This window comes from Poecilia latipinna, unplaced genomic scaffold (genome assembly GCF_001443285.1).
Source record: "Poecilia latipinna isolate Pla-1442-1.1 unplaced genomic scaffold, P_latipinna-1.0 Scaffold3255, whole genome shotgun sequence".
In the NCBI taxonomy this organism is placed as follows: Eukaryota; Metazoa; Chordata; class Actinopteri; order Cyprinodontiformes; family Poeciliidae; genus Poecilia; species Poecilia latipinna.
In genome coordinates, this window is record NW_015115871.1 from 1 (window position 1) to 11,371 (window position 11,371).

The following is an 11,371-nucleotide window of genomic DNA, read 5'->3' on the forward strand; positions in this document are numbered from 1 at the left end:
TCAATGTTTCTGGCTGACATTGATTCAATGTTGTTTCAATCATTCTGTGCTATCTGGGAAGTTACTGACATGTATTCATGGAAATGTTCTCAAAGCCATTTCTAACCATTTGGGACCCCGGGAGAGCACAAACAAGAGCCATTTTCCACAAATGGAGGAACTATTACTCTGATAAATGCATGAAGAAGTCATTCAGGAGGCCACAAAATAAACCAGAAAGGCCCTGCAGGTGTGACTCGCCTCAGCCACAGACGGCGTTGTTCATTCAACCATAAAATGGAAACCTGGGAAAATGGCACCCATGTGAGAGTTCCCAATCCAAAACCTCTGCTGAGCAAAAAGAACATAAAAACCTGCTCCCACATTTACCCTGAAGTCCCCCCCCCCTCTCCAAAAAAAAGCCTTTTGTAAAATATTCTGGAAATATATTGGAAAAATGTGGAACATCTTGGAAGGTGTGTGTCTGGTTCCATCAGAAACGGACATGATTCTGATAATGAAACATGGTGGTGGTGGTATGATGGTCTCGGAGCGGCTGCCTGACCCAGAGTCAAGGGTCAAATTGACCAAGCATGCAGATAAAACATGAATAGTCATTCATTTGCACAGTAGACGGAGCCTTACCACTACCACAGATGCTAATGTCTACAGTCTTCCTTATCTCCACTCTTATAGTTTCAACCAATCAGCACTAATGAAAATAAATGCTGCTTCTGGATTGGCTGGTTTCCAAGTGCCAGCCAATAGCAGGCCAAGACGACTGGTGCGTACTAAGCTTACTAAGCCACATTTTCTTTAGAATATTTTAGAGTTATACGCTCGACAAACAAATCTGGGAAATGGAAGATTTTCTATGAATAATTTAGATTAACTTTCCAACGGAAAATCCGTGAATACTAGATATATATTTCAGGTTTTATTTAAATTTTCACACAAGTTTAATGACTTAGTTTATTTTTTATTTTGGCTTGTTGCAATCAGCTGTCCATAGCAGGCATGTCGTTTCTAATCTGTTTTTAAGGAGGAAACCTGAAAAATCCTAAAATATTTGGTAAAAATAGAAAAGGAACTAGATACCCTGAAGCCAGGGGGCGCCGTCAGCCGGCCTGTGAACATCCATGCTCTGAGTTCTGCTCTCCACCTCGTCTTCATGTGAAGTAATTTAAGATAATCATGTGGGCTGATAGTTCAGTTATTGTGATATGTTCTCTATTGATTTAGACTCTTTAAATGTTTCTTCTCTCCAGCCGTGTGAGGCTGAGTGACGACAGCTGGGATCAGGTTTCTGTTGCTGCTCTGCTTAAAACGCTGATGTTTTATCTCACACCAATATGTCATGAGGCGTCCTGCATTGTGAATTATACATATGTAAAAAGATTAAAATAAAATAATAATAAAATATATATATATATATATATATATATATATATATATATATATATATATATTTATTGATCTTTTTTAAAGTTACATACTGCAGCTTTTAAATGGAAAAACAATTAACATCTTTTCACGTGGATGTAATTTGGCACTATACAAATAAAAACTGATTTGATTTGACTGATAAAATAATACTGAAGCACACAACTGTTATCTTAAATTTTAATGTCCGTGGCCCTGAGAACTGTAACTGTAACAGGCTGTAACAGAAATTGAAGCTGTGAATACTTTCCAGTTGCACCACAAGTAATGAACTGTCTCTTTTTGATTGTTGGCATTTTTAATCAGTAAAGAATGTTTAAAGGAAGAGGCCTGCTATCAGACGCTGACGATAACAATCACTGAGAAGTCTGATTCTTTTCATTCAGCCTCATTTTACCTGCTGGTCTGCTTCACTCTGTTTTTGTTCTTTTTTCAGTTATAAAAGCAGCAACAATGCACAAGTAGTGACAATTGATTTTTTTCTTTTTTGCACCCAAAACAAATTAAAACGACTTTTTAACGGCTGGTTTTCTGAAATGTTTCAAGCGATGCACGCTGAGTCTGATTGTGCCTTGTTTTCATTTTTCACATTCGCTATATGAACCATCACTTTCACTACTCTCCACACTTTCTTTAGTGTGTTAAGTTGTTCTTCCCCATGGACCTCGAGGTGCAACAAGCTATTTTTAGCAGCTTTCGCCTCTGCAAATGCATCAGGTAAAGGAGCTTTTTTTTTCCCCAATTTATTTCAACACAAAATTTAAGGTAGAAAACATCAAATGTATGTCTAAAAGAAGTTTCGAAAGCGTTGTCAGCAAAAAATGGTTGCCAAAGTAAGTGAACGGCGGACTGAAAGGGAGCTGTGTCACACAGCGTTCTCTGTTTGAGGAGAAAAAAGTGTCATGTTTTTCAGACTTGGTCCTCGCCGTCCTCTCGTAAAACGAATGCAAAGCCCGGCTGTTTATTCCGAGCTGTCAGAGAGAATAAGCCCATGGACAACATGGTGGGCAGTTCTGGCAGCCAGTCACAGCGGAGAGGGGGAGGGCTTATAGAGGTCAAAGAAAAAGAAAAAAAAACAGAGAGCTGGGAGTGAGATGTGGAGGAGGATACATCAGGATAACCTGGGAGGAGGGAAAAAAAATGTGTGAGCAAACCACACACACATGCCTACTCACTAGTAAGCAAGTGTGTGTATGCGGGAAGAGACAGGCTGAGAGACGTTCTTCCGCCGGTGCTGAGGGCGGCAGGTTTTTGGCAGCAGCGGTGCTTTCATGGGTGCGGGGGATGGAAACACGGAGAGTCTGAGGAGGAGATAAAGGCAGAAGAAGATGGGATTTGACTGTACCAAGCTGCGATGATGGGTGGGAGTACAGGGTGGTGGGGGGGTGGGGGGGGTGGGTCATGTTCAGCATAAACAGGTTTAACAGTCTGACTTTGTTTGACCTTGGGCTTCTGCTGCATTTTTCTGTACCTGAGCACGGTGACCGCTGAGCGGATACATGCCCAGACTTTGCTCCTGAGGCCGCGGCCAGCGGGAAGCAGCTAACCGTGCGCGTGGCTACAGATGTTCACGGCGCGGCGCAGCACGCTGGTGTTCTCTGAGGTCAACTGTTCGTGGCGGCGGGCCAGGGTCTACAAACCTCCACTGAAAGTATCCAGCTGTTGGTGTTTAGACTGGATTATTTTATCCATATTCAGAATCAGAATCAGTTTTATCCACCAAGTGTGTTCGCACACACAGGACTACATTTCCCATGACCCCTTCTTCATTTCCTTACATTTAGACCCACCTAACAGGTGTTTCTGAAAAACACCAGACAGGAAGGTTAAGTGAGCGGTATCATGTAATATCAACTTTTGAGCTTTAAATAATTGTATAGTGTTAATATCTCATGAACATACCTGGAGTGTTGCCTTGATTCATTCATGCATGTTTGAGAAATCCTTTCATCTCCATGGCAACAATTCAGCCAAAACATCTGGGTTCCACTTATAATGCCTACCTGAAGGTGGAGCTTCACAGAGAGCAGGAGTTCCTTAAAGAGACAGAACCCCAATTTCAAAGTGTTAAATCAGGAAGTAAAAGCGTTTAAGTCATATTTGACATATGCAGCATTTTTATAACAATTGATGGTAACATATTTACTCGATTGTGTTATAAAATGGCACTATGTGCCTGGAAAACACATAAGGAGTGTTGGTGTCGTCCCCCCTGGTTGAAAAGGGGTGCGGGTTTTAATGTTTTTATCTTTATTTTTTTATTTTTTTATTAACCTTTACTTTCTATTATTTTTATTATTTTTATTATTATTATTTTATCTCTCTCTTTCTTACTGTTTATTCAATCTTACATGACTCTGTGTTTCTGTATTTAATTATGTAAAGCACTTTGAAATGCCTTGCTGCTGAAATGTGCTACACAAATAAAATTTGATTGATTGATTGATAACGCTGCCCCTTTCAGAACCTAATCAATAAAACTGTTTCAGTCCCAGAACAGGGCTGGTATTTTGTTGCTGTGCTGGTGATTTTGTTTTATTAAACTCACTGGTAACACTTTATTTGAAGGGGGTTGAATAAGACTGACATGACACTTTCATAAACACCTGTTATGAACATGAATAAGCCTTCATGAATATTTATGACTGAGTCATAAAGAGACATTCGGTAAATTATGACACTTTTAATACAAAGTTAACATTATTCAAAATGTCTTTATGACAACTTGACATTAACCAAGAAATCATTACTGATATACATTTGTTATAAAAGTATTACTGATTGCACTTTAAAAATTAGGTAACTTTATGTTATTAAAGGTAAAGTTTAAACAGTAATGATTTGTTTGGACTGCCATCTGGTATATTTTTACATTTTCCACAGAACTGCGGCGCAGTGCTTATTTTATCACTCTTGCAAGCATATTTCTAAATGTCACAAGTCTAAATCAAAAAATGCTCCTCTAAACATGATAGAGTTTGTGAACACTATTTATAATGCCCAAAGCAAAGTTCACTGAAGAGTAATCATAAATGGCAATGCAAATGAGAGCCATGCAGTTTATAAATGAATCAATACCACACCACAGCTGCTGATATTTAACAGTTCAGCTAAAAAAAAACAAAATCTGTGTTGCAAAGGGAATAACTGAAGTCAGTTGCTTCCCATTTGTGACTTGAGCAAATGGGATGAGATGTCATGTCATGAGAAAGTCATGTTGCAGACTAAGCTCTGCACTGACATTAGATTGTAAACATGGTTTTCACAACATTTTAGTTGGATAACAGTCACCACTTTGATCTGTTTTTTTTTGTTTGTTTTTTTTTGGCTGCCTGGCCCAGACAAAATAATTTTTTACTTTCCCCAAAGGAAAAGTTGGTCCATTGTTTTACATAGCTACAGACAGGGCTTCGCAAAGAACTGGTACCCAGCATCCCCCGGGGCCATTTTTAATTGAACAGACATAGAAAAAACATTTCCTTCCATTAACCAAAGTGAAACTGTGATAGAAATGTGAAAAATGGAAAGATGCCGAACAACAACCGCTGTCTATGTGCAGATCAAAGGCGGCTTCAGATGATCAAATTGGTAGATTTTGTCACGGAGTTGGACTGAACTGAAACGAAAATAGCCAATCATGTCGATGGGAGACATCTTAAAAGAAAACCGAGCAAACAGGCTAACCAAGCCTGACTTTAAATGTCTTTGATAAGATCAAATTTGGGTTGGACCTGTGGATTTAAAAAGGGCAAGCGGCTGCCATAGAACGATGTCCAGGAATGTCTAGCGTTTGGAGAATAAGGACTAGCTTTACTATAAACATAAACCCACTTTAGTGACAAGTTCATATCTATAGGATGTCAGAAACCTACCAGTCTACATTTTGAAGATGTCGTAAGCGGTGGTTTGTGGTGAGGATGTGGACGCAGGCAGACCCAGGAGGTAGGTGAAAATGATGAGTTTATTGATAATAATCCAAAGCACGGAACAACGGAGAACAGCACGGGGAAACAGGCAATACATGACATAGGACAACCAACGACAAGGATCCGACGAGAGACAAGGACAACAGGTGGGTTTTAATACACATGGGGTAATCAAGGGGATGAGACACACCTGGGAAACAAACGGGGAGGACAGGACAGAGACTTACAGAAAAAACGGGACTGAACACAGAAAATCTCAAAAATAAACACACAGAAACACAGAAGATCAAAATAATTAATCCTTCCTGAAACTCTTCAGCATCAGAGTTACACCCCACAAACGGAACAAGGGGATTGCAAGTATTGGAGAACAATGAAGTTTCGATTGGAAATTAGGATCTTGATGAACAGTTTAAAATAACTCGTCTGTAGAGTAAAAAATTCTGATATAAAGGAAACGTGAAAGGCCATTTGAGACATCACTGACATTGACACTAAATAGAACCTGTCCAGAGTGTACGCCTTCTTTCACCCAATGACCGCCGGAGATGGGCACCTTGTGAAGTCAACCTGTGACTCTGCAAAGATAAGCAGGTAAAGAAAATTGATGGATGAATATGTCTTTAGGTCTTTAGATAAGGGATCATTGCTGGTTTGGCAACTTGACGAACAACTCAACGATCCAGATTCAAAATCTGGTGAAAATGTTAAAAAAGATCATGCCTACCCCAATCCAATTCACTTTGCAGGAGCTATTTGAACAGGCCGTTCTTAATCATGACAACAATTTGCTTGGATATGAAGCTTTCTCTGTCATCTGAATATGTTTAGCTGAAGGCAGTGAGAAGTGCAGCATTCCTTTGTATGAACACAATCGAATTAAATAACTGATCACTCCATTAAACCGTTAACCTGTTGGTAGGAGATGAACAGAAACCAACATAAATGATGGTGTATGTATGAATTGCAGTTGCAGTTGATGTAGCTCGTGTTGTAATACTGTGTTTCTTCCTTTGGGAGATGAACTAAGAATTCAGCTGTCGTCTTTTCTGTTCTGAGGACAGTTCTGTCACAGTGTCAGCCAAGGGCTGAAGGGGCCACAGATGTCCCTTCCGGTCCAGTTCAAGAGTCACCTGCCGACCAGCCTGTCGCTAATTCAGACTTAGTTGAGGTTCTGAGGTTCTGACTGATCCTGATGCTGCAGCCGATCCACCGTCAAACTTAATATGTTAAAGTTACCTGTTTGATAATGCTACCCTGTATGGGCTGAAATCACCAGATAATCCAGGTTCCATGTATTAATGTGCAGCTTATGAGTATCACACAGTATTAAAGTATTTTCATAGTATTAAACTTTCTGATCAGCCATGAATGCGCCATGTTACTGTGAAGGGTGACGCAGAAAGTACCAAGCTGCACTTTTTGAGTCTTATAGGCCCAATGGACAACATGTTCTTCGTCTACACACTGAAAAGACTGAAATAAATCTGAAAAACCGATAAATATTAAAAGTGAAATGTAAGATTCAGTTTTTAAACTTTTTTACATTTGTACATCCAACTCCAGAGGAGTCAGTGCCTCACTAGTCAAGAGTTTCCCCGCATGTCACAGGCTTCCCTCCACCTCTTTGATGTGCGTTGTGACCTGAACAAAGCCTCAGGACGACTCAGGCTTTGTTCACTCTGGCTGGAATCTGACGGAATATGTGGATGTTGATTGATTAAAGGTTTCTCGTTTTGACGGATCCTCCAAGACAACTTTTAATTCGCTGTAGTTGTCATGCCAGGCCACTAGATGGCGACACGATTTTAGCATGCCATTGAACCCTTAAGGATTTCTCAAACATGCATGACAGAATCAGAACACTCCAGATATGTTTTTGACGAGGGAATGGCATTGCAACATGATGTAAAGGTTAAAAAAGTTGATTTTACATAACACTGCACCTTTAACATAAGTTTATGACAGCTGTGTTGCCTTAGTGTCTCATTTTCAAAGATTTTCCTTTTTTTAATATTTGTACCACCTTATACGCACAGATACGTTTAATCTCCAGACTGTCAATTACTTTTGCTTTTTAGATTGTGAAAGACATTCCAAATACGACTCTTGGGGTGAATTTTAAAGAATGCCTTTTAATAATGATAATAAAAAAAAAGATACATTCTTATTCTGTATTTTTTGAGTATTGCTTAAAAGTGACAGGCGATTGGACATGAAGGGTGAGAAAAACTGAAATGAATTATTAGCTGCCGTACCAACTTTTAATGAGTTGAGTGCGGCGTGGTTCTTTCGTCCACTCGCCGCCGTGGGGTTTCTTTAGCCCAACAGCAAGGCATGGAAAGACTTGTTACATGATGAAGCAAAATCAATGCATTTCTCATCTATTCTTTGAATTACATACTGTACGTCCCACAAGAAATAGCACTTTGCAGTCGCATCCCTTATTTTCTGACTGCAGGAATGGCTGCAATTGTCCCTACTGACAGTCTACTTCAGTCAATTCACCCACTCGTTCCATGTCCAGGCTTCGAATCGCTCGTTTTAGGTCTTCTGTTACATTTGATTACAGGGGAGCTGCTGATTCACAAAGCCTCTCGCCACTTATCTGAGAGTGCAGACTTAAAAACCCAGAAGCACTCGTCAAGTGTTTTTGCCTTTTTCAGACAAGAAAACGCATCGGAAACATTGGTTTTATTAGATAACCACAGAGTCTGGAGCACCCAGTTAAAGCCGCATTGTGTTGTCTCTTTTCAGTTTCTTGTCATTTTAAAGCGAGGTCAGTAAAACAATAGAAACATCAACACAAACAAAAACGTGGTATTTAAAATGGGAACTTGTCCCAAATGTCCCAATACCGAAAAAAAAAGAAGATTTTTTTTGTTTTTGTTTCTGGGTGCAACGTACCCAACATTGTCTGTATGATACGCCAATCATACAATAGGTGTGTGTGTGTGTGTGTGTGTTGGGGAGAAGCGTGGGTGATGTGCAATTTAAGAGGACACCCAACAAATCCCATGAGGTGAAACGGGACCCGGCGTTCGGCTTGTTGTGGTGTGTATGTGTGTCCGTGTTCTGGCGGCTCCTCCCTGTACGCCGCCTAATGTGCTGCCATCAGGGCTTTTACAGCCTGGATCTCTTTTCCGCGTCCTTCAGGAGCCACTCAGACATGTGACCTTCAGCACCACAGCAGCCTTGGGGTCCAGGCTATCCTTTCGAATTCATTTACCTCTGGACCCGTGTGTCTGTGTACTGTTGCACCATTATCACATTCACTTGTCCTCAACAGGGTGACGTAAGGAGGAAAACCCTGAGACCATTGTTGGTCTGGGTTGTGAGTTGTACAGAACACATTATTCATGGATCAAATTTTTGTTATTTATCTTTTATTGATTATGCTATAGAAATTTTAAGAACAAATAAAACATGGTTTACATGTCGTAATATGGATTCTGTGAACATTTCCAGTATTAGAGGGAGAACAGGAAGACGTTTTAGACTTTTTTTTCTTTTACACTCAGCTGGTTTTCTGTGAGATCAAAACATTTTGTTGCTATTCACTTGTTTATTCACCACCTGGAGTCTTGCACACCATCACTTTTTAGAAATGTTTTTTACACCACTGTTGGACAGTATAGGCGTCCTCTGGAGTTTTTTCATCACAGGGTGTGAAAGCAAAGTGAAGATTTTCCCATAAAAAAAACATGGAAAGCCTCGAAATCCTGTTTGTTGATCATCACTTTGTTTTGATCAATCACATCAACAACATACATTGAAGTGTTTGATATAAAAAAAAATAGGAAAGGAAACTGTGTGCTGCTTTTTTCTGAATACCTTCATTCATTCTCTTACATAAAGAAAAAAAAACATTTTTTGGTGAGGTAATAGATACACTTTGATCTCTACATCAGAGTAAAGATCATTCTGAACTATTTTCTTCTTATTGTTGGAGTTATTTGTGCATGAAGTTCAGTCATGCAATGCAAGGCCAAGAATAGATTTGACATATTTCTCATTTCAAATGGATGGTTTTCATGCTGTGCTTTATGTAATATGCTATGAGTTATTGTGTCAGTTTATGGTTAGTTTTAGTCAAAAAAAGGACAAGATCAAGAAAACAATCAGAAACACGTGACATCCGTGAAGGACGTTTTCTTTCTTACTTTAGGAACAAATCTACATTAAAACACTGTATGTCTCAACACATTTATCACGGTTTGTTCCAACCGTTTTCAGACAAACAAGCTACTTTTTTGGGGTTAATAATTGAAGACTTCTTTGTTAGGTTTAAAGACGTGAGGCTTTAAATGATGCACCGCCATAACAATGAGGTTGCAAGAGGCCCTCAAAAGATCACACACACCTCAGGCAGTTTGTCCACAATGCAGCCCATAACAAGCTGCTTTCACAGCATAATTTCGAGCTCTATATAAAGTGGGAATTTATCATAAATCATCAGAACCAAAAAAAACATAGGTGACAGAATTTGATGTTTGACAGAATGTGGTTCATGTTTTGACAGCAGCTTCATTGGTTTTCTCTCTTCTGAACCACAGAAACCTTGAGCAGACATTGTTCAATGTTGAGTGGTCTCTTTGGATAGGATCCAGTAATCTATAGATACCAACAACATATATTCAGAAATTACATCAGGGGCTCTGCAACTCCAAACCGGGAGTGCCTCTGTCCTGCAGCCTCTGGATGCCTTCCTGCACCAACACACCCGAATCAGAAGGCTGAAATACTTCCTTAGCATTTCAGCAAGTTTTGAAAAGTCCTGGTCATTAACCATTCAAGTATTTTGCAGGACAGTAACTCGAGTACTAGAGTTGCAGAGCCAGTAAAGGTTCTCATCTAGAGACAGTCCATCCAACGGATTGATCGACTGTGGTGACCATATCTCGATTTCCCAATAACACAACAGCAGAAGGGGTTTGGTCTTTGGGGTTAAGAATTTCATCAACATGTCTATGAAAGATTAGAACAAACTTTCTTCTCATTTGCTTGTTTTATGAACATGTACTCAATTTGCAGGCTATCTTAGAGAGGTTACGATATCTTATCATTTTTTTAATGTAACAATGATTCAAAGGCTTTTTTAATGTTGTCTGACAGTTGGGGGACTTGAACTGAACACTGATTATAACTGATAAATGGATATAAATGTTTGTTTACTCTTTTTCAGGTTTCTTTCAGGGGAATAAGACCGTTGGACTGACCAGGAGATTGGGTTTACTCTGGGTGAGTCATCACTCCATAACGGAGCCAACACTCAAAACAAACTGATAGCACAGTCCTCAGGTCAGATGACCCAATCAGTCCAGCAAAAAGAAATAAAGTGAACATGAAGAAACAGAAGCCTTGGAGCAGAGAACACACCAGTGCCACATAAAAAGGTTTATTTCTTCTCCTGTGACTTCATGGTTCAGTATTGTCCTGGTATTGTGATGAGAACTCAGTCTACAGATGGAGGTTTGAGGTTTGGAAAAGACGAGTAGCAATTCAAACATAATTGAAATTTATGTTTCTTTAAAGTACCATCCATTGAGCTTTCTCTTGACTTTGGTTTTGCAGTTCTTCCTCTTCTCCTTTACAAAAGAACTAAGGTGTTTTTTTTCTCTCTTTCTTTTTGTAAATCAGACTGACCTCACACACTATTGAGCTCAACAGTGATCATGCTGCCTTTATGATTGTACAATGTGAGGCGTCTACATCTCACCTCACACTTATCAAGCAAATTTACCCAGAATTCTCTATGGCTCTTCTTGTTTCCTTGAACTCGGATTCTGTTTCCTGGAAGGATTATTTTTTTCTTAATGACTCCTTCACAATGTTTTTAACATAGACATTACGGCACTGCACACAATGGTTGGATTCTTTTTTAAACTGACCTGACTGTAAATCGTTTGAAAGTCCAGAATGCAAAGGAACATTCAAAGAAAATTATCTCATATTTTCAAATACGTTTGAAAAAAAAAATAGAATTACATCTCCTCCTCTCATTAAGCATTTATTCATAAAAA

The 11,371-nt window shown here is 39.4% G+C and overlaps 1 long non-coding RNA gene across 1 annotated transcript; it reads right to left on the minus strand.

The window, feature by feature from the left end:
• Positions 1–3,113: 3,113 nt before the first annotated feature.
• On the minus strand, positions 3,114–3,520 carry LOC106940504 (uncharacterized). Its single transcript, XR_001423116.1, has 2 exons — positions 3,325–3,520; positions 3,114–3,225 (listed from the first exon to the last, which is right to left on the minus strand). It is a non-coding gene; the product is annotated as an uncharacterized LOC106940504 (long non-coding RNA).
• Between the last annotated feature and the right edge of the window lie 7,851 nt (positions 3,521–11,371).